The following is a 23,079-nucleotide window of genomic DNA, read 5'->3' on the forward strand; positions in this document are numbered from 1 at the left end:
TAAGAGCCAACATAAACCAAGGGGACCTAGTCCAACTTACAAGCTTTTGCACAGCACGGGGAGCCAGCAGCAAAACACAAAGACAACTTCCACAGTGGGAGATAAGCGTTTCAAATGAACCAACGCACAACGACTTCATCTCTAGTGTTGCCGAAATCACAAATACTGTGGCAACAGAAGGAGACAAACAGCACTCGGAGATATGGAAAAGCAAGGTTTATTCAGCACCGGTGCGGGCTCAGAGGAGTCACCTCCAGAGTCTGAGCCCCAGGTCTTTGTTCTCAGTAACCTTTATACACTACAAGGTCTTGATTTTCCCATGTAAGCATCCCAAACCTCCCCCATTCCCAAGCAGACAGTGTTTCTCCCTTAGAAACTGAGCAAGCAAGGCTACAGAAGCGGAACTGATGAGCAATGCTGGGTACCTAATTAGCAGGGCTACTGGCTTGGACAGAGAGCACACAGTTGTTACATTATTACAAGAAGGGTGGCATAGTGATTAGTGCAGCTGGAAAGCCTTGCAGCTGCCTTCTTAGCCAAGGGCTGGTTGTTCTTTAGTTAAAACTCCATTTCATTCCCCCCTCTTGATGTTCAGGGTGCATCTGTACCCTTTACAGGTCATCATCAGTCATAACCCTTTGGTAGCCTCTAATAAGTAGCAGGTGGGAGGCTGTTTTTCTTTTAACCATGGTTTTTATAAAACTTTTTATAATATTTATCAGGAGAGGTACAAGGCAGGGAACAAGTAGGCACACTGCGAGTATAACCATGACTATTCCGACCATTGTCTTAATTCCTCCCAACCAAGAGAACCATTTACCAAAGAGACTGTCTGCATCCCATCCTTTTCAAGTTTGTACAGGTACATGGGCTAGTTTAGTCATGCAGTCAGCAATTTCTTTTACCACCTTTCCGGTGTCATCTATTTGTAGACAGCAATTACTTAAGTTAAATTTTCCACACACCCCTCTTTTAGAAGCAAGTAAATAATCCAAGGCCAAGCGATTTTTGTAGATTGTACTGTGCATTTTAGTTTGTTGTTGGGCCAATATAGTCAAGGCCGTTTCAGTGTCATTTGTTATAAGTTCCAAAACCACCTGTAGTCTGATGATGTGGTTCAGCATATAGATAGGGGTGTGATATCCCCAAGAGCCATCCTCTGCCCAGGTGGCAGGTCCATAATATTGAATTATCCGTTCTGGGGGCCATTCATCATCTTTTCAGTCTCCAATTTGGAGAGCCCTCCGGTCTCTCTGGGCACCCTGTGCCCTATACATAGGAACTCCTAGTTGCTCCCCTAGTGACAGTGGAAGCAGGAAGAAGGAAGGTCTCATTGTTCCCAGTACACATGCCCCAGCCCAATGTGGGGGGAGTATGGAATAGGCCATTTTCCCACAAATATAATATAATCCCTTTGGTGCCCACCACTGGATATTAGTACTGATATCTTCCCATGCTTGTCGAAGGAGGGAAAAGTTAGACAAGGGATTAGGCTTGGGCTCTGAGCAATTGGAGGATGACCACCATTGAGTCTTTTGGGCAGTCAGATTATAATACCTTAGGTCTAAACATGTTAGGCTCCCAACTGAAACATTAAACCGTCCTCCCCGCCTCGCAAGACAATTTTTCCCTATAATAGGAGTTTTGAGGAGCCATACCCCATCAGTGAGTTGGGGGTATGCAGTTTCATTATTAGGCTCTAATGGGTCCATTTCTCTGGCTTGCCAAGGCCAGTGGTCTCCTGTGTTCATTTCCCCGCACACATAACAAGAGGAGACTTTGAGAGTTTGTGCAATAGTTTCTGCCAGGGCTAAGAACAAGTTCTTAGTTATGGCCAGATTGGGAGGTGGGGTGTTTCTTATCTCTTTATAAAAGGAATGAAAGACCCTGTGAGAGGCAGCTTAGGCCAAACGTGATTCTCTGGAAATGTAGCACAGTTCCAGGGTCAAGGCCTCTTTCATCAATGCAAATGCTTCTTTTGAAACCCTCCTTCCACTTGGGCTCACAGGCAGCCGATTCCTCAAGCTTCAGCCATGCGTTGACTGACCAGCTTCCGGTGTGGTCAGAGCAGGGCTTTGAGATCGTCGTCTCCTCCTCTGTATTGTCAGGCGAAGAGGTCTCTCCGGATCGAGGGCAGTCTCCCACTCTCCATGGTCGTCAGCTATGCCAGCCGGTTTAACTCTAGAATGATGGATCTAAGCATTTATTCCTGTTACTTTAAGAGCGGTGGGGGTAGTTAGAATTACAGTATAGGGGCCCTTCCATACCAGCCTCAAAGGCTCCTTTTTTCAGTCCTTTATCCACACCTGGTCCCCTGGCTTGTGGGGGTGTACTGTTATATCTAAGGACACAGGTAGTCTGTCTGTGACCCATTTATATATCTGAGAAATAGTGAGCCCCAGTCCTTGTAATTGATTATGTAATTCCAAGTTTTCCAACTCCCTAGTGTTTTTTTTTCTTTAAACTGATTAGTGGAGGTGGCCTTCTATATAAGATTTTAAATGGCAAGAATCCTATTCCCACTCAGGGTGAGCATCTCACTTTTAAGAGGGCCACCGGCAACATGTCTATCCAGGGCAAGCCAGTTTCCTGACATAACTTTGCCAGGGTCTGTTTAAGGGTTCAGTTCATGCATTCTACTTTCCCTGAACTTTGAGGGCGATAAGCAGAGTGTAGTTTCCATCGGATCTGTAAAGCTTTTGTCACCTATTGTACCGTTTCGGCCACAAATGCTGGTCCATTATCTGACCTGATGGTCAGAGGCATTCTATATCTGGGAATAATGTCTCTCAGGAGTGCCTTGGTTACTTCCCTTGCCTTTTCAGTTCGGGTAGGGAAGGCCTCTACCCATCCTGAAAAAGTACAGATAAAAACTAGTAAATATTTGTATCCCTTACTAGGGGTGACCTCAGTAAAGTCTATTTCCATATCCTCAAATGGGGACAGTCCGCAGTGTTGCACCCCAGCTGGTCTGTGGGGCCCCTGGCAGGCATTATTCTGTAAACAGGTTATGCATCTTTGGGAGACAGAGGAGCAGAGTGCAGGAAGATGAGCAATGAGATAGTACCAGCCCAGTAGGATCTCTAAGGCAGTTTTGCCCATGTGGGTTAGCTCATGTTCTTGGCGGACTAGTTTGTAGGCCAGCTGTTCTGGAATGTCACTCGGTGGTCCCGTGTGACCCACTATCCCGTTTTAGTTTCAGTTCCTCCTTTCTCTCTTATCCATTTTTTTTCCTCTGGAGAATATTTGGGGACAGCTGGCACTTCTGGGGCCAGCAAGACCTTAGGTTTGTCTGGCTATTGTCCCCAAGCTGTCTGTCTGGCAGCTACATCAGCACTACGGTTTCCTTTTGTCACTGGGTCATCCCCCTTTTGGCGGCCTTTACAGTGGATAACTGCAGCTTCTTTAGGTTCCCATACTGCCTCTAGGAGCTTTAAGATTTCAGCCTGGTTTTTAATTCTTTCTCCTTCAGCAGTGAGGCGCCCTCTTTTTTTATATAAGGCTCCATGGACATGTAAAGTTGTAAAGGCATATCGTGAGTCGGTATAGATATTAACTCACTGGTCTTGGCTGAGTTCCAGTACTCTGATTAAGGCCCATAATTCTGCTCTCTGTGCTGACCAGCCTTGAGGAAGCACCTCTGCTTCTATCACTTTTAAGTCAGATACCACAGCATATCCTGCCATCCTTTTTTCATCCCCCATAAAGCTGCTGCCATCAGTATATAAAACCAGGTCAGGACTTTGGAGTGGTTTATAAGTCAAGTCAGGCCTGCTGGAAAACACCTCATCTAGTACCTCCAGGCAGTTATGGTCTGGGGGGCCCCACTTCATCTGGCAGAAAAGTAGCTGGGTTCAGAGTTCGTACAACCTCCAATTTTACCCGTGGATTTTCACATAGTAACCCTTGATATTGAGTCATTCGTGCATGTGTGAGCCAATGGTGGACCTTGGTATCCATTAGGGTTACAACTGAGTGTGGGACTTTAACATTGAGGTTTTGTCCCAGGGCCAACTTGTCAGCCTCTCTTACCAACAAGGTGGTAGCTGCCAGCGCTTGGAGGCAGGGAGGCCATCTGGCAGCAACTGAGTCAATTTGTTTAGACAGATATGCCACTGGCCTCTGCCAAGGCCCAAATTCTTGAGTTAAGACTCCCAAAGCCATCCCATTTTTCTCATGAACAAAAAGGTTAAATTCTCTGGTTACATCAGGAAGTCCCAAGGCTGGAGCCTCAGTGAGTTTAGTTTTGATTGTCTGAAACGCTGTCTCCTGGCTTGGTCCCCATTTAAGGGGAGCCTTTTTTCCCCTTTTAGAGCCTCATACAGAGGCCTGGCCAGGTCTGAAAACCCGGGGATCCATATCCGGCAGAATCCTGCTGCCCCTAGGAACTCACGAACCTTCCGGCGGGTGGTAGGGACAGGAATGGCACAAACTGCCTGCTTTCTTTTAGTCCCCAGCATTCGTCGGCCCTGCATGATGTTGAAGCCCAGATACTTGACTTGTTTTTTGCAGATTTGTGCCTTTTTCTTTGATACCCGATACCCTGCCTCCATCAGTTGGGAAAGGAGAGCTCTTGTTCCCTCTAGGCACTGAGCCTCCGTGGTGTCAGCTAGTAAGAGGTCGTCAACATACTGTAGCAAAACACAGCCCAGTTTTTGTCCAGGAAATTCAGCTAGGTCAGCAGCTAAGGCGCTGCTAAAAAGAGTGGGAGAGTTTTTGAATCCTTGTGGGAGTCTAGTCCAGTGAGCTGTTCCTTTGTCCCTGTATGTGGATTCTCCCATTCAAAAGCAAACAAGGGCTGACTGGCAGGTGCCACCTGGAGGCAGAATAAAGCGTCTTTTAAGTCCAGGCAAGTAAACCACTTAGCAGTGGAGGGGATCAGCCCTAGCAGGGTATATGGGTTAGGGACGGACGGGTGTAATGTGACTGTTGCTTTATTTATGGCCCTCAAGTCCTGTACTGGGCGGTAGTCCTGTGTTCCTGGTTTTTTTCACGGGCAGTAAAGGGGTGTGCCAAGGGGACTGACATTTTATTAACAGTCCATGCTGAAGCAGCCTATCCAGGTGAACCTGGATTCCCAGTCAAGCTTCTCTGGGAATTGAGTATTGCCGTAGCTTTACCGGTTGAGCTCCGGGTTTTAGCTCAATTAAGACAGGAGCATGGCATTTTGCCAGTCCTGGTGGGTTTCCTTCAGCCCAAACCAATGGGTAACCAATGGGTATTTAGCCTCTAGTTCTGGGGAATGGTCCCCATTTTAGCCAGCAGGTCTCTTCCCATCAGGGGGACTGGGCAGTCAGTTAGGTAAAGAAATTCATGTATTACTTTACGGCCTCCTAACCGACATCGTCGAGGACCACAGAAGGGCCTGTGGGTTTGGTTACCTGTAGCCCCAACAATGGTGGTTTTTTCCCCAAGAGGGGAGCCACAGGTTGTGTAACCACACAAAGTTCAGCACCTGTGTCAACCATAAAGTCTATGGGGTGGCCCCCTACTTGAATTCTGACCATAGGCTCTCAGGGGCCCAGTTGGAGAGAGCCTGGTCCCCCCTAATCAGACTCAGCTAGGCCGATCAGGTTGGTGCTGAATGGCTCAGATCGGTACTGGCTAGGTGGGGCCTTGGTCTTTTTCTCAGGATGGTTGGGGCATTCATTTTTCCAATGTCCCTTTTCTTTGCAGTAAGCACATTGGTCATGTTCCAGGGGACTCCTTTTCCCTGGCCTTGTGTCTTGTCCCCTATGGGGTGGTCCCACTGGGGGCACCGGTTTTGACAGGGCGGCTGCCAGAAGAGTCACTTTTTGTTTCATTCTCTTTTCTGTATCACGGCCAGCCACCTGGTCTCAGTTAATAAAAACCCTGTTGGCTATTTCCAACAGTTTAGTGGCATTCTCTCCTGCAAAGCCTTCTAATTTCTGTAGCTTTTTACAGATATCTGATTGGGCTTGTCCCACAAAGGCAGCATTTATCATCCGTTGGTTCTCAGGGGCCTCGGGATTAAAAGGGGTGTAGGTTTGGAAAGCCTCACATAGTCTCTCATAGAATTTGGCTGGGCTTTCATTTGGCTCTTGTAGTATTTCACTGACCTTAGCTATACTAGTGGGCTTTTTAGCCCCAGCTTTTTCCCCCTGTAGGAAGGCCTGCCGGTACCTCTCTAGGTTACGTTTCCCTTTTTCAGTGCCATAGTCCCAGTGGGGGTTTTCTTCTGGGAAGGCTTCCCTCACCCAGTTTGCCAAGTCTGCTCCACCCCCCGCATTGGCCTGAAGCCATTTTTGGGCTTCTGTTACAATTTGCCAGCGCTCTTCAGTGTCAAATAGAGTAAAAAGGAGTTGCCGGCAGTCTATCCAGGTGGGACAGTGTGTCTGGAAAATGAATTTTAAGAGCTCAATCAGCACCTGAGGCTTTTCAGAATATGAGGGAGTATGGTGTTTCCAGTTGAGGAGATCGGCAGTGGAAAGGGACTGGTAATAATAAAAACATCCCCCCTCTTGTATGGTCCCATCGGGGGCGACTTGCTGTGGTCCCCGTGTCTCCCATAAGGGCATTTGTAATGCTGGAGTGGCTGCTCCCTGAGCTGAATGGAGACGCCTGCTCATAGGTTCTGGAGAATCTGTCTGCGGGGGTGATATCACCTCGGGAACTTCAGAAGCGGAGGAAGAGAAACAGAAGGTGGTGGGCTATCTGGCATCTGGGGACCTTCGGCTCCTGGAGGTGGGGCCAGCAGCAGATAAGGTGGTGGCATAGGGGGTGAGTCCTCAGGTTCTGCTTGATAAATAGGTGGCACTTTTTTTGAGAAAAGGTTTTCTCTTTGGACTGGTCTACTAGCACCTTACACTGTCCCTGGTCTGTGGTGCAGAACCGAACCCATGGGGGCCTCAAATAGGCAATTTCCAACAATTTATCAATATACAGAAATTAGTCTGGGTGTCCAGGGTCTCCTGTTATAACATTATATACTGCTGTAATTGTGAACACATCTAAGGTCCCTTCTGGAGGCCAGCCAACACCAAAGGAGGGCCAGCCACTCTAGGGTACAGAGGGTACACAGTTTTCCATGACTCAGCTTAACACCATAATCTCTAGAAAATCCTTTTTTAAAATTCTTACCCATATACTCTAAGACAGTGGGTTTGGAAGCCGATTTACCCATTGTGTAAAGTCCCACCCTGTGCCAGTGACGCAAGACAAACAGTGAGGGCAAGGCCTCAGGTAACAATCGCTTCATCCACCTGACCGCTCCTCCGGAGGAGATATTTCAGGCGCCTCTTAGCATAGGTGGGACTGTATAAACCCCAACGTCAGGTTCCCCCCAAAGAGGGCCACCATAAGCCATATGAGGTCGCCGCGGAACTGCAGGTTAGGACTCACTCTGGCTCTGTAGTCCAAAGACGGTGGAGCATGGGCTCTTGTTCTCTCCAGTCACTCACACACACACACACCAGAAATGACAAGCCTCCGGATCATAAGGAGCAAACCCTGACCTGAGTGACCCTTTGGTCACTGAAAGGTGATCAGTCTCTGCTTCCGCCATATGGCTGGTCCTGACTTGGGCAGATGTCCCCAGGGCATTCTCCAACTGACATCCTGTCCAGGAACCTGTTTCCACTATCCTTCTGAGTCCCTTCGGGAAGAGGTGTGGGCCAAGGCCACGGCCCGAGTGAGGGTCTGGATCCGGCAAAATGGCTGGTGCGCGATATCCAGCTGTCACTGGGACGGCGACCGTGGCCTCCCCTGGTTACCCGACAACAGTGGCACAAGAGGCCAGCTCGGTTGTCAGCTTCCCGGCCAACGCACACAAATGTTGCGGAAACCGCAAAAACAGTGGCAACGGAAGGAGACAAACAGCACTCGGAGATATGGAAAAGCAAGGTTTATTCAGCACCGGTGCGGGCTCAGAGGAGTCACCTCCAGAGTCTGAGCCCCAGGTTTTGTTCTCAGTAACCTTTATACACTACAAGGTCTTGATTTTCCCATGTAAGCATCCCAAACCTCCCCCATTCCAAGCAGACAGTGTTTCTCCCTAAGAAACTGAGCAAGCAAGGCTACAGAAGCAGAACTGATGAGCAATGCTGGGTACATAATTAGCAGGGCTACTGGCTTGGACAGAAAGCACACAGTTGTTACATTATTACAAGAAGGGTGGCATAGTGATTAGTGCAGCTGAAAAGCCTTGCAGCTGCCTTCTTAGCCAAGGGCTGGTTGTTCTTTAGTTAAAACAACATTTCACTAGAATGTACACAACACATATACAACTCAGCCGCGGAAAAGCAGACCACCCAATGGACACGTGCGCAAAAGACCTGAAGACGCATTTCTCCAAGGAAGACATGCAGATGGCCAACAAGCACATGAAACAATGCTCAACGTACCAGGTTATTAGAGAAATGCAAATCAAAACCACCGTGAGATGCCACCTCACACCAATCACAATGGCCATCCTTCGTCAGTCCCCAAATAACAAGGGCTGCAGGGGGTGCAAACACCAAGGTACAAACACCTAAACACCAACTCCTTGAACAGGCTTCTGTGACTTCTCAAAACCCTTCACATATAACACTCACCCTTAACAACTCTCCCAAAACCACAGGCCTGATCTCCCCTGATGCACACATATCCACAGACCAAACTACCCCGGATATCTGATGACACACCAGATGCCTAACAACCTATTCAATATGTACATTCTGGATCTCCATCAGCCTACAAAGAGAAGGTGGGCACCACATTCAGGAACGTCGTCCCCACCATGGAGCCAAGCATGCCGTTTGCAGGTGAGTCTTGACTGAGACGTGTGTGTTCAAAAGGAAGTCGCCAATGAACGTATGATCATGGGCCTTGGCTCTTCCCTGATTTGCCAGGGACCTGAGCTCCTTCTTGGGAACGGAATGGGGGTTTTCAACTGGGAAAGTCTTTCCTTCAGGCTTTCCTACTCTTTAGAACCACACGCTTGAATGGCACACGCTTTCATGGCCCACAAACATTATTCACCTGCCTCTGGAGGCCCTGCACTCACTCCAGTCTTCGTGCAGCCTGACCCACAGTGCTGCACCGCAGGAAACTGCGGTGGAAACACTGCTCCGGACCTGAGCTCCAGGCTGGCATGAGCCTGCACGGACGAGGGCCCAGATATCCCACAGCGTGAGAAAGAACACCGAGGGCTCAGACCCAACGGGTGAAGAGTCCCCATACGCCTTACCAGGGCCTTCACAGACTTCAGTGTAAAGGCCGCTCGCCATGACGGGGCCCGCCCCCAGGCGGGCTGACCGTTGGGAAACCGCCCTCTGCCCTCGCGCATGCGCTACTGCTTTCCCAAGCCCACCCGCCTCAACAGACACTGCGAGCACTTGAAGGAAGGTAGTCCCTGCGCCCGAGTGCCCCAGCCACCAGTCGACGTGTGCTCCCTTGCCAGCCTGGGATGGGTGAATCCCTAGCCCAGGAGGCCTTTCGAATTACACACCTGAGGTTACCCAACACAGAGCTGAGTATCCCAAGCTAGTGGGAACCAGTTCCCGGGCCCTTTCATATACATATGGGCACACAATCCACTTCCACTCTGAGCAGGACCCTCCACACCCACTGCAGGTACCTAAGCAAGGGACATCACACATATGTGTGTGTGTCTGTGTGGCTGCGTGTGTGAATCTTCTGAGCACACATGCGCATTTTAATCCTCAGTGTGAATCCCCAGACATCCCGACCCCTGATGTGACATACCTCAGTCGACACACATTCTCAAGCTTTACAGACACATTCCTCCTGCTCACCTTGCATTTTCCACTGCTACTCCTACTCCGACAGGTTGGGATCGGGCACCCTTGGCTGCAGGGGCTGCAGTGATTGCACCGGGACAAACATCTCCTGGAGAACGAAATACAGCACAAGTATAAACGACGGGAAAGAACTCTGTGCTTGCACAGGTGGCACAAATGAGGAGAAAAATGCAACTGCCACTTCCGAGGAACAGAGAGCAAAAGCAGGGGACTGTGCACGCCCCCTACATGCACCACCACTGACGGCTTGGGAGGGGTCGGCGAGCCTCCTCAGCCAACACTCCGGACCAACCCCTGGACTTGCCCCTCCCCTCTCCCCATGGAAGGAACTAGCTCACCCCGACTCAGTGAGCAGGTGAACAATGGACCCTGTTGGACAGGTCTGCACCTCCCTGCTGAAGCAGGTGTCCTGAGGAAAGCCTTCCCTGAATTCCCCCTCTGGCGTCTCATCAACTGCTCTTGATGAAGGAAGGCCACGAACCCTAGCTGGTCACACTCCAACTCTATACACACACAAACCATGCGCCTGACCACACACATGCACAACCTGCCTACCAACCAACCAGGGGTCCATGTGGAATACCTACAGGAGTACAGGCTCCCAAAACCCAGCAAGGACTCAGTTGTCTCATGCATAGCCCATAGGCCATGCCATAGCCCTAAAATACAGCTAAGCCACGACTCCTGAACACACACACAGCCCACACCCTTTCTGGCTTTCCAAACACACAAACGGACTTCTCACTTCTCTCACAATACACACTGCAGGAGCTCCAGGAACTCCAAGGCACACACAGCCACAACTCGCCTACGCTGCCTAAGACACAGATACACATCTCCCACACCTATGGACACACACGTACAATTCATTCCCAACCCTGGACCATACCGATGCCCCAAACACTAGGCATGAGGCCACCTCTTCAAAATACAACCACCCTCCTCCTCCCCCAACACAGAAACCAAAGGACGCTCTGAGTGTACCTGTGTCAAAGGCATGCATGCATCTGCCCTCCCCTCAATATACACAGACAGACCATCTCTTAGTACCCACTAACAAACGCATGTGGGAACACCTTAGCCTCCTCCAGAGACGCATACTTGGCACGCTCCTAACAACTCCAAGCCATGCGAACAAGACGTGGTCAGTCAGGCACCTGGGGAGAGACATACCAACATGGATGTGCAAAGAAGACACATGCACATAGCTCCAGCAAACCACATGGGAAATGCCGACCATCGACCAAATGAGAGGAGGAGCCAGCTCACCCACCTGCATCGACTGACACATAACCATAGCCCGGATTTCGCCGACACATCAATGCAAGTCTCCACCTCCCCTGTGTACACACAGAAACACATCGCTCCTTTAGAGACACACATACCACCTCCTGGAGGAGAACATGGGCAAAACGTTCGCTCCCGTCAACCTCAGGAATGGTCGCGCACGTCATTCTCCCATGGCAACAGAAATCCTAAGAGTCAACATAAACCAAGGGGACCTAGTCCAACTTACAAGCTTTTGCACAGCACGGGGAGCCAGCAGCAAAACACAAAGACAACTTCCACAGTGGGAGACAAGCGTTTCAAACGGGGCAACGCACAATGGCTTCATCTCGAGGACGTACACACCACATATACAACTCGGCAGCGGAAAAGCAGACCACCCAATGGACACGTGCGCAAAAGACCTGAAGACGCATTTCTCCAAGGAAGACATGCAGATGGCCAACAAGCACATGAAACAATGCTCAACGTCCCTGGTTATTAGAGAAATGCAAATCAAAACCACCGTGAGATGCCACCTCACACCAATCACAATGGCCATCCTTCGTCAGTCCCCAAATAACAAGGGCTGCAGGGGGTGCGCAGAAAAGGGAACCCTCCTGCCCTGTTGGTGGGAATGGAAGCTGGTACAGCCACTATGCCGAACCCTATGGAGGTACCTTAGAAATCGCTACGTAGAACTACCCTATGACCCAGCAATCCCACGCTCGCGCCTCTATCCGGACAGCACGCTCCTTGAAAAAGACACATGCACCCGCATGTTCATTACAGCACGATTCACAATGGCCAAGCCATGGAAACCACCCAAATGTCCATCGACAGACGACTGGATTGCGAAGATGTGCTATATATACACAGTGGCATCCTACTCAGCCATCCCAAAGAACACGTCTGACCTAAAGCCATTGGCAGCCCCATGGATGGAACTAGAGGCTCTCATCCTCAGGGAAATCAGGCAGAAGGAGAACAACGAAGACCCTACGGCATCACATGTAACTGCGATCAAATAGAGAGCACAAATGAACACTTCCACAGAAGAGAAAATAAGAGACTTGCAGAATGGACTTGTGGCTGCCCGGGGGCAGAGGGAGGGAGTGGGAGGGATCGGGAGCTTGGGGTTAAGGGATGCCAACTATTGGTCTTGGAATGGATTTCCAACCCGATCCTGCTGTGCAGCATTGAGAACTCTGTCCAGGTACTTACATCGCCACACAACAACGGGAGGACAACCTATGGATACATGGATGTGTATCTTGGTCCCCATGCTGCACAGTGCAAGCAAGAAAGGATACCTAACTCATACTTAAAACGGAAAGAAACACACACATGCACTTCCCCAAATATTTAGGCCTAAAGTGGCCATATTGAAAAAAGCAAATCCGCACCCCCAGCAAATATGCCTCCAAACGACCATGCCCCTGGACTACACACACAAACTCATACACACAACTCCTCTCCACAAGCCCCAAGTATACGCACACTCACCCAGGACATTACCCATAGGGAAACGTACAACCCCTATGCATTTTGTTCCAAATACACATATAATACACCCTCTGCATATACATAAATTCACACTCCCCCCCTTCCAGCGTGCAAATACAGAACCACAGAAGCAAAGCACAGCCACCTATGCAACATTCACCACTCCCACATTCACCACGAATCTCGGACTTGCCCTAAACCCATCAAAAGACAAACACACACAGGCACACGCACACACACACACACAGCTCCTGAAGCAACACGACACCGAAAAGCCAATAAGCACACAACATGCTACAAATACACAAAGAAGCATCCTAGAGATAAGGAGAGATTCGAATACTTAAAATACATGAAAAACCCCACTGGGGGCTTAAAGACAAGGGGTAATGGAGTTTGGCAAAGTGGGGTAAGCTAATGAGCACTCAAGGATCGCAACCCAGCTATGATCTACACGAACCTGAAGGAACACTGGATGCATCGACGCGTCAGGCATGCTCAAGCCCCCAGCCCCAAGAGGTCAACCATGGGACAGCAGAGATGGAGATTACATCCTGTTGCATGAAGTCAGGGAGTTAAGAGCCCTTGAAAAGTAGCATTTCTGCACATACCCAAGACAGACCTCTAGGTGACAGTGGACACAACTAGGTAAAAGGGGATGTTACATGGACACCTGAGATGAATGGCCATATTGTACAGGGTACCACCCACCAGGTCATACACACAGGACTGAAATGGCATTGTTGACGGTCCAAGGGAAACCGTACAGGGCCAAAGGGAGGGACGAAAGATGTGAGCCTTGACATCTGCCCCCGAATGAGGAAGAAGGCAGCCTTCTCCCCACTCCACTTTTCCTTGGATTATAGAAACGGAGCTCTCTTGGTTCTTGGGGCGGCTCTGCCCCCTTGCCACCCTACGTTCTCTCTCTCTCTCTCTATCAAGCGTCTGAGGTGAAAGACCTCCCTCGTGGCCTGCTGCTCGGTCTCATGCTGTATTCCTTCTGCAATGAGTCAGAAGAACCTGAGCTTCAAGAGTCCTGACACTGGGAGACAGGTTTTGACTTAAAAGACAGTGGGATGGAGGAGGAGTTCGAGTCATTCTTTTGTGGTGCAGAAGGTTAAGGGTCCGACTTTGTCGCTGCAGCCATCCAGATCACTGCTGTGGCATTCCATCCTAGGCCTGGGAACCTCCACATGGGGCCCATAACACAAACCAAACCAAACCAAGCCAAGCCAAACCAAAATCAGTGTGTTCCATGCCGCCCCTAACCTGGGATCCTGGGTTCAAGTGCCAAGCTACGGTGCAGCTTGATTCAAGTCCCACTCTCAATTTTGGTTGGGTTGAAGTCCCAGCCATGGACCTTCCATACATTCCCCCATTAGATGACATAAACGCATTGTACACCCAAACGTTTATTCCCCGGCACTGAACAAACATGGCCCTTATGCATAGGCAGATAGTCCTACCGAGTCCACCATCACACACACAATCCCCAAACGCATGGGTGAAATCACCACGGGCCAAATACTCCTCTGAACACCAAGGTACAAACACCTAAACACCAACTCCTTGAACAGGCTTCTGTGACATCTCAAAACCCTTCACATGTAACACTCACCCTTAACAACTCTCCCAAAACCACAGGCCTGATCTCCCCTGATGCACACATATCCACAGACCAAACCACCCCGGATATCTGATGACACACCAGATGCCTAACAACCTATTCAATATGTACATTCTGGATCTCCATCAGCCTACAAAGAGAAGGTGGGCACCACATTCAGGAACGTCGTCCCCACCATGGAGCCAAGCATGCCGTTTGCAGGTGAGTCTTGACTGAGACGTGTGTGTTCAAAAGGAAGTCGCCAATGAACGTATGATCATGGGCCTTGGCTCTTCCCTGATTTGCCAGGGTCCTGAGCTCCTTCTTGGGAACGGAATGGGGGTTTTCAACTGGGAAAGTCTTTCCTTCAGGCTTTCCTACTCTTTAGAACCACACGCTTGAATGGCACACGCTTTCATGGCCCACAAACATTATTCACCTGCCTCTGGAGGCCCTGCACTCACTCCAGTCTTCGTGCAGCCTGACCCACAGTGCTGCCAGGAAACTGCGGTGGAAACACTGCTCCGGACCTGAGCTCCAGGCTGGCATGAGCCCGCACGGACGAGGGCTCAGATATCCCACAGCGTGAGAAAGAACACCGAGGGCTCAGACCCAACGGGTGAAGAGTCCCCATACGCCTTACCAGGGCCTTCACAGACTTCAGTGTAAAGGCCGCTCGCCATGACGGGGCCCGCCCCCAGGCGGGCTGACCGTTGGGAAACCGCCCTCTGCCCTCGCGCATGCGCTACTGCTTTCCCAAGCCCACCCGCCTCAACAGACACTGCCAGCACTTGGAGGAAGGTAGTCCCTGCGCCCGAGTGCCCCAGCCACCAGTCGACCTGTGCTCCCTTGCCAGCCTGGGATGGGTGAATCCCTAGCCCAGGAGGCCTTTCGAATTACACACCTGAGGTTACCCAACACAGAGCTGAGTATCCCAAGCTAGTGGGAACCAGTTCCCGTGCCCTTTCATATACATATGGGCACACAATCCACTTCCACTCTGAGCAGGACCCTCCACACCCACTGCAGGTACCAAAGCAAGGGACATCACACATATGTGTGTGTGTCTGTGTGGCTGCGTGTGTGAATCTTCTGAGCACACATGTGCATGTTAATCCTCAGTGTGAATCCCCAGACATCCCGACCCCTGATGTGACATACCTCAGTCGACACACATTCTCAAGCTTTACAGACACATTCCTCCTGCTCACCTTGCATTTTCCACTGCCTCTCCTACTCCGACAGGTTGGGATCGGGCACCCTTGGCTGCAGGGGCTGCAGTGAGTGCACCGGGGCAAACATCTCCTGGAGAACGAAATACAGCACAAGTATAAACGACGGGAAAGAACTCTGTGCTTGCACAGGTGGCACAAATGAGGAGAAAAATGCAACTGCCACTTCCGAGGAACAGAGAGCAAAAGCAGGGGACTGTGCACGCCCACTACATGCACCACCACTGACGGCTTGGGAGGGGTCGGCGAGCCTCCTCAGCCAACACTCCGGCCCAACCCCTGGACTTGCCCCTCCCCTCTCCCCATGGAAGTAACTAGCACACCCCGACTCAGTGAGCAGGTGAACAATGGACCCTGTTGGACAGGTCTGCACCTCCCTGCTGAAGCAGGTGTCCTGAGGAAAGCCTTCCCTGAATTCCCCCTCTGGCGTCTCATCAACTGCTCTTGATGAAGGAAGGCCACGAACCCTAGCTGGTCACACTCCAACTCTATACACACACAAACCATGCGCCTGACCACACACATGCACAACCTGCCTACCAACCAACCAGGGGTCCATGTGGAATACCTACAGGAGTACAGGCTCCCAAAACCCAGCAAGGACTCAGTTGTCTCATGCATAGCCCATAGGCCATGCCATAGCCCTAAAATACAGCTAAGCCACGACTCCTGAACACACACACAGCCCACACCCTTTCTGGCTTTCCAAACACACTAACGGACCTCTCACTTCTCTCACAATACACACTGCAGGAGCTCCAGGAACTCCAAGGCACACACAGCCACAAGTCGCCTACGCTGCCTAAGACACAGATACACATCTCCCACACCTATGGACACACACGTACAATTCATTCCCAACCCTGGACCATACCGATGCCCCAAACACTAGGCATGAGGCCACCTCTTCAAAATACAACCACCCTCCTCCTCCCCCAACACAGAAACCAAAGGACGCTCTGAGTGTACCTGTGTCAAAGGCATGCATGCATCTGCCCTCCCCTCAATATACACAGACAGACCATCTCTTAGTACCCACTAACAAACGCATGTAGGAACACCTTAGCCTCCTCCAGAGACGCATACTTGGCACGCTCCTAACAACTCCAAGCCATGCGAACAAGACGTGGTCAGTCAGGCACCTGGGGAGAGACATACCAACATGAATGTGCAAGGAAGACACATGCACATAGCTCCAGCAAACCACATGGGAAATGACGACCATCGACCAAATGAGAGGAGGAGCCAGCTCACCCACCTGCATCGACTGACACATAACCATAGCCCGGATTTCGCCGACACATCAATGCAAGTCTCCACCTCCCCTGTGTACACACAGAAACACATCGCTCCTTTAGAGACACACATACCACCTCCTGGAGGAGAACATGGGCAAAACGTTCGCTCCCGTCAACCTCAGGAATGGTCGCGCACGTCATTCTCCCATGGCAACAGAAATCCTAAGAGCCAACATAAACCAAGGGGACCTAGTCCAACTTACAAGCTTTTGCACAGCACGGGGAGCAGCAAAACACAAAGACAACTTCCACAGTGGGAGACAAGCGTTTCAAACGGGGCAACGCACAATGGCTTCATCTCGAGGACGTACACACCACATATACAACTCGGCAGCGGAAAAGCAGACCATCCAATGGACACGTGCGCAAAAGACCTGAAGACACATTTCTCCAAGGAAGACATGCAGATGGCCAACAAGCACATGAAACAATGCTCAACGTCCCTGGTTATTAGAGAAATGCAAATCAAAACCACCGTGAGATGCCACCACACACCAATCACAATGGCCATCCTTCGTCAGTCCCCAAATAACAAGGGCTGCAGGGGGTGCGCAGAAAAGGGAACCCTCCTGCCCTGTTGGTGGGAATGGAAGCTGGTACAGCCACTATGCCGAACCCTATGGAGGTACCTTAGAAATCGCTACGTAGAACTACCCTATGACCCAGCAATCCCACGCTCGCGCCTCTATCCGGACAGCACGCTCCTTGAAAAAGACACATGCACCCGCATGTTCATTACAGCACGATTCACAATGGCCAAGCCATGGAAACCACCCAAATGTCCATCGACAGACGACTGGATTGCGAAGATGTGCTATATATACACAGTGGAATCCTACTCAGCCATCCCAAAGAACACGTCTGACCTAAAGCCATTGGCAGCCCCATGGATGGAACTAGAGGCTCTCATCCTCAGGGAAATCAGGCAGAAGGAGAACAACGAAGACCCTACGGCATCACATGTAACTGCGATCAAATAGAGAGCACAAATGAACACTTCCACAGAAGAGAAAATAAGAGACTTGCAGAATGGACTTGTGGCTGCCCGGGGGCAGAGGGAGGGAGTGGGAGGGATCGGGAGCTTGGGGTTAAGGGATGCCAACTATTGGTCTTGGAATGGATTTCCAACCCGATCCTGCTGTGCAGCATTGAGAACTCTGTCCAGGTACTTACATCACCACACAACAACGGGAGGACAACCTATGGATACATGGATGTGTATCTTGGTCCCCATGCTGCACAGTGCAAGCAAGAAAGGATACCTAACTCATACTTAAAACGGAAAGAAACACACACATGCACTTCCCCAAATATTTAGGCCTAAAGTGGCCATATTGAAAAAAGCAAATCCGCACCCCCAGCAAATATGCCTCCAAACGACCATGCCCCTGGACTACACACACAAACTCATACACACAACTCCTCTCCACAAGCCCCAAGTATACGCACACTCACCCAGGACATTACCCATAGGGAAACGTACAACCCCTATGCATTTTGTTCCAAATACACATATAATACACCCTCTGCATATACATAAATTCACACTCCCCCCCTTCCAGCGTGCAAATACAGAACCACAGAAGCAAAGCACAGCCACCTATGCAACATTCACCACTCCCACATTCACCACGAATCTCGGACTTGCCCTAAACCCATCAAAAGACAAACACACACAGGCACACGCACACACACACACACAGCTCCTGAAGCAACACGACACCGAAAAGCCAATAAGCACACAACATGCTACAAATACACAAAGAAGCATCCTAGAGATAAGGAGAGATTCGAATACTTAAAATACATGAAAAACCCCACTGGGGGCTTAAAGACAAGGGGTAATGGAGTTTGGCAAAGTGGGGTAAGCTAATGAGCACTCAAGGATCGCAACCCAGCTATGATCTACACGAACCTGAAGGAACACTGGATGCATCGACGCGTCAGGCATGCTCAAGCCCCCAGCCCCAAGAGGTCAACCATGGGACAGCAGAGATGGAGATTACATCCTGTTGCATGAAGTCAGGGAGTTAAGAGCCCTTGAAAAGTAGCATTTCTGCACATACCCAAGACAGACCTCTAGGTGACAGTGGACACAACTAGGTAAAAGGGGATGTTACATGGACACCTGAGATGAATGGCCATATTGTACAGGGTACCACCCACCAGGTCATACACACAGGACTGAAATGGCATTGTTGACGGTCCAAGGGAAACCGTACAGGGCCAAAGGGAGGGACGAAAGATGTGAGCCTTGACATCTGCCCCCGAATGAGGAAGAAGGCAGCCTTCTCCCCACTCCACTTTTCCTTGGATTATAGAAACGGAGCTCTCTTGGTTCTTGGGGCGGCTCTGCCCCCTTGCCACCCTACGTTCTCTCTCTCTCTCTCTATCAAGCGTCTGATGTGAAAGACCTCCCTCGTGGCCTGCTGCTCGGTCTCATGCTGTATTCCTTCTGCAATGAGTCAGAAGAACCTGAGCTTCAAGAGTCCTGACACTGGGAGACAGGTTTTGACTTAAAAGACAGTGGGATGGAGGAGGAGTTCGAGTCATTCTTTTGTGGTGCAGAAGGTTAAGGGTCCGACTTTGTCGCTGCAGCCATCCAGATCACTGCTGTGGCATTCCATCCTAGGCCTGGGAACCTCCACATGGGGCCCATAACATAAACCAAACCAAACCAAGCCAAGCCAAACCAAAATCAGTGTGTTCCATGCCGCCCCTAACTTGGGATCCTGGGTTCAAGTGCCAAGCTACGGTGCAGCTTGATTCAAGTCCCACTCTAAATTTTGGTTGGGTTGAAGTCCCAGCCATGGACCTTCCATACATTCCCCCATTAGATGACATAAACGCATTGTACACCCAAACGTTTATTCCCCGGCACTGAACAAACATGGCCCTCATGCATAGGCAGATAGTCCTACCAAGTCCACCATCACACACACAATCCCCAAACGCATGGGTGAAATCACCACGGGCCAAATACTCCTCTGAACACCAAGGTACAAACACCTAAACACCAACTCCTTGAACAGGCTTCTGTGACATCTCAAAATCCTTCACATGTAACACTCACCCTTAACAACTCTCCCAAAACCACAGGCCTGATCTCCCCTGATGCACACATATCCACAGACCAAACCACCCCGGATATCTGATGACACACCAGATGCCTAACAACCTATTCAATATGTACATTCTGGATCTCCATCAGCCTACAAAGAGAAGGTGGGCACCACATTCAGGAAAGTCGTCCCCACCATGGAGCCAAGCATGCCGTTTGCAGGTGAGTCTTGACTGAGACGTGTGTGTTCAAAAGGAAGTCGCCAATGAACGTATGATCATGGGCCTTGGCTCTTCCCTGATTTGCCAGGGTCCTGAGCTCCTTCTTGGGAACGGAATGGGGGTTTTCAACTGGGAAAGTCTTTCCTTCAGGCTTTCCTACTCTTTAGAACCACACGCTTGAATGGCACACGCTTTCATGGCCCACAAACATTATTCACCTGCCTCTGGAGGCCCTGCACTCACTCCAGTCTTCGTGCAGCCTGACCCACAGTGCTACACCGCAGGAAACTGCGGTGGAAACACTGCTCCGGACCTGAGCTCCAGGCTGGCATGAGCCCGCACGGACGAGGGCCCAGATATCCCACAGCGTGAGAAAGAACACCGAGGGCTCAGACCCAACGGGTGAAGAGTCCCCATACGCCTTACCAGGGCCTTCACAGACTTCAGTGTAAAGGCCGCTCGCCATGACGGGGCCGGCCCCCAGGGGGGCTGACCGTTGGGAAACTGCCCTCTGCCCTCGCGCATGCGCTACGGCTTTCCCAAGCCCACCCGCCACAACAGACACTGCCAGCACTTGGAGGAAGGTAGTCCCTGCGCCCGAGTGCCCCAGCCACCAGTCGACGTGTGCTCCCTTGCCAGCCTGGGATGGGTGAATCCCTAGCCCAGGAGGCCTTTCGAATTACACACCTGAGGTTACCCAACACAGAGCTGAGTATCCCAAGCTAGTGGGAACCAGTTCCCGTGCCCTTTCATATACATATGGGCACACAATCCACTTCCACTCTGAGCAGGACCCTCCACACCCACTGCAGGTACCAAAGCAAGGGACATCACACATATGTGTGTGTGTCTGTGTGGCTGCGTGTGTGAATCTTCTGAGCACACATGTGCATGTTAATCCTCAGTGTGAATCCCCAGACATCCCGACCCCTGATGTGACATACCTCAGTCGACACACATTCTCAAGCTTTACAGACACATTCCTCCTGCTCACCTTGCATTTTCCACTGCCTCTCCTACTCCGACAGGTTGGGATCGGGCACCCTTGGCTGCAGGGGCTGCAGTGAGTGCACCGGGGCAAACATCTCCTGGAGAACGAAATACAGCACAAGTATAAACGACGGGAAAGAACTCTGTGCTTGCACAGGTGGCACAAATGAGGAGAAAAATGCAACTGCCACTTCCGAGGAACAGAGAGCAAAAGCAGGGGACTGTGCACGCCCCCTACATGCACCACCACTGACGGCTTGGGAGGGGTCGGCGAGCCTCCTCAGCCAACACTCCGGCCCAACCCCTGGACTTGCCCCTCCCCTCTCCCCATGGAAGGAACTAGCGCACCCCGACTCAGTGAGCAGGTGAACAATGGACCCTGTTGGACAGGTCTGCACCTCCCTGCTGAAGCAGGTGTCCTGAGGAAAGCCTTCCCTGAATTCCCCCTCTGGCGTCTCATCAACTGCTCTTGATGAAGGAAGGCCACGAACCCTAGCTGGTCACACTCCAACTCTATACACACACAAACCATGCGCCTGACCACACACATGCACAACCTGCCTACCAACCAACCAGGGGTCCATGTGGAATACCTACAGGAGTACAGGCTCCCAAAACCCAGCAAGGACTCAGTTGTCTCATGCATAGCCCATAGGCCATGCCATAGCCCTAAAATACAGCTAAGCCACGACTCCTGAACACACACACAGCCCACACCCTTTCTGGCTTTCGAAACACACTAACGGACCTCTCACTTCTCTCACAATACACACTGCAGGAGCTCCAGGAACTCCAAGGCACACACAGCCACAACTCGCCTACGCTGCCTAAGACACAGATACACATCTCCCACACCTATGGACACACACGTACAATTCATTCCCAACCCTGGACCATACCGATGCCCCAAACACTAGGCATGAGGCCACCTCTTCAAAATACAACCACCCTCCTCCTCCCCCAACACAGAAACCAAAGGACGCTCTGAGTGTACCTGTGTCAAAGGCATGCATGCATCTGCCCTCCCCTCAATATACACAGACAGACCATCTCTTAGTACCCACTAACAAACGCATGTGGGAACACCTTAGCCTCCTCCAGAGACGCATACTTGGCACGCTCCTAACAACTCCAAGCCATGCGAACAAGACGTGGTCAGTCAGGCACCTGGGGAGAGACATACCAACATGGATGTGCAAGGAAGACACATGCACATAGCTCCAGCAAACCACATGGGAAATGACGACCATCGACCAAATGAGAGGAGGAGCCAGCTCACCCACCTGCATCGACTGACACATAACCATAGCCCGGATTTCGCCGACACATCAATGCAAGTCTCCACCTCCCCTGTGTACACACAGAAACACATCGCTCCTTTAGAGACACACATACCACCTCCTGGAGGAGAACATGGGCAAAACGTTCGCTCCCGTCAACCTCAGGAATGGTCGCGCACGTCATTCTCCCATGGCAACAGAAATCCTAAGAGCCAACATAAACCAAGGGGACCTAGTCCAACTTACAAGCTTTTGCACAGCACGGGGAGCAGCAAAACACAAAGACAACTTCCACAGTGGGAGACAAGCGTTTCAAACGGGGCAACGCACAATGGCTTCATCTCGAGGACGTACACACCACATATACAACTCGGCAGCGGAAAAGCAGACCATCCAATGGACACGTGCGCAAAAGACCTGAAGACACATTTCTCCAAGGAAGACATGCAGATGGCCAACAAGCACATGAAACAATGCTCAACGTCCCTGGTTATTAGAGAAATGCAAATCAAAACCACCGTGAGATGCCACCACACACCAATCACAATGGCCATCCTTCGTCAGTCCCCAAATAACAAGGGCTGCAGGGGGTGCGCAGAAAAGGGAACCCTCCTGCCCTGTTGGTGGGAATGGAAGCTGGTACAGCCACTATGCCGAACCCTATGGAGGTACCTTAGAAATCGCTACGTAGAACTACCCTATGACCCAGCAATCCCACGCTCGCGCCTCTATCCGGACAGCACGCTCCTTGAAAAAGACACATGCACCCGCATGTTCATTACAGCACGATTCACAATGGCCAAGCCATGGAAACCACCCAAATGTCCATCGACAGACGACTGGATTGCGAAGATG

General features: G+C 50.8%; 1 long non-coding RNA gene across 1 annotated transcript in view; it reads right to left on the reverse strand.

Moving 5' to 3' along the window:
- Nucleotides 1–201: 201 nt before the first annotated feature.
- LOC146404633 (uncharacterized) overlaps nt 202–23,079 on the reverse strand; it is a 37,647-nt gene continuing 14,769 nt past the window's right edge. The window contains exons 4-8 of the long non-coding RNA XR_014841186.1: nt 20,949–21,042; nt 15,354–15,447; nt 9,755–9,852; nt 8,829–9,066; nt 202–2,181 (exon numbers count right to left, since the gene is read on the reverse strand). This is a non-coding gene — a long non-coding RNA (uncharacterized LOC146404633). The remainder of the gene's footprint in view (nt 2,182–8,828; nt 9,067–9,754; nt 9,853–15,353; nt 15,448–20,948; nt 21,043–23,079) is intronic.

Source organism: Sus scrofa, chromosome 3 (genome assembly GCF_054392235.1).
Source record: "Sus scrofa isolate SSC_HxYL_T2T_F1_AM1 chromosome 3, Sscrofa_HxYL_maternal_Yorkshire_Landrace_v2.0, whole genome shotgun sequence".
Taxonomy (NCBI): Eukaryota; Metazoa; Chordata; class Mammalia; order Artiodactyla; family Suidae; genus Sus; species Sus scrofa.